This window comes from Octopus bimaculoides, chromosome 16 (genome assembly GCF_001194135.2).
Source record: "Octopus bimaculoides isolate UCB-OBI-ISO-001 chromosome 16, ASM119413v2, whole genome shotgun sequence".
In the NCBI taxonomy this organism is placed as follows: Eukaryota; Metazoa; Mollusca; class Cephalopoda; order Octopoda; family Octopodidae; genus Octopus; species Octopus bimaculoides.
The window spans coordinates 23,927,998-23,929,416 of NC_068996.1; positions in this window are offsets into that span (position 1 = coordinate 23,927,998).

Consider the following 1,419-nt stretch of genomic DNA (forward strand, 5'->3'; position numbering starts at 1 on the left):
GAGAATAAGGAAGCTAAAACAAAACAAATCTCAATATTCAAAAGACAACAAACTGCTGGTTCTTTTTTACATTTTAACAAAGAATATTTAGTAAAATTCTACAAAATACTGAGGAAGGGGATATTAAGTCAACAGCAGAATATATATAAATATATATATAAAAAAAAAAAAGAAAAAGAGGAAACTGGCAATTCTATTGGGGAAATTAATTGCAATATTGCTTTCTAATTTTGGTACAAGGCCAGCAATTTCGGGGGAGGGAGTAAGTTGATTACATCGACTGCAGTATTCAACTGGTACTTATTTTCTTGATCCTGAAAGGATGAAAGCAAAGTCGACCCTGTTAGAATTTGAACTCAGAACATAAAGACAGACAAAACGCCACTAAGCATTTTGCCCAGCATGCTAATAGTTCTGCCAGCTCACTGCCTTTAAAAACATTCATAACATTAACAACCAAATTTACTCAATATCCTCTTTTATCTGTTAACTTAAACTATTCATATTTTCATATTAGTCTTCTCTTTGTAAGTTCTTATTTCTTGTTTCAAGTTTTTCATAACATTTATTAGTATACCATTAGTAACAATCACTAAGATGATGTAATAATAATAATAATAATCCTTTCTACTATAGGCACAAGGCCTGAAACTTTTGAGGTCGGGGGTGGGTAGTTGATTACATTGACCCCAGCACTTAACTGGTACTTATTTCATCGGCCCCGAAAGGATGAAAAGCAAAGTCGACCTCAGTGGAATTTGAACCCAGAACATAGTGACAGGCGAAAAACTGCTGAGCATTTCACCTGGCATGCTAATGATTCTGCCAGTTCATTGCCTTACTACTACTAATTATTATTTCATTTACCTTCACAAGGATGCCAGATGAAGATGTCATGCTAAAGATAAGCATACTAATGGGGGAGAAAAAAAAAAAAAGAAATAAATATTAACTTTGAAAATTACTATTAAATTTTTGCCATCATAAATATTTTTGTAATTTCAATTATTGCTTAATAACAAATATGATTTGTTTTAGTAATATTAAACATCATCATAATCATCATCATCATTATTATTAATACTTATTAGGTTAAATACTTAAATATATTTTAATGTTACTAATGCTGTTGCTACTGCTGCTACTAATAATAATAACAATAATCCCACTGCCTTCACTTATGAGTAGCCTTCCTTATTGCTATCATTAACTTCATAATCGTAATTAGTACTATTACTATTTTAATTATTATTACTGCTACTACTTCTATGATTATTATCATATTATTAGTAATGAAAGGAAGTATATTTATTGAATATAAATAATGAATGTTTGAAAATACAGAAAACACCATAAAAATGAAAACAAAAACAAGAGCATAGACACAAAAAAAAAAAAAAAAAAAAAAAAAAAAAAAAA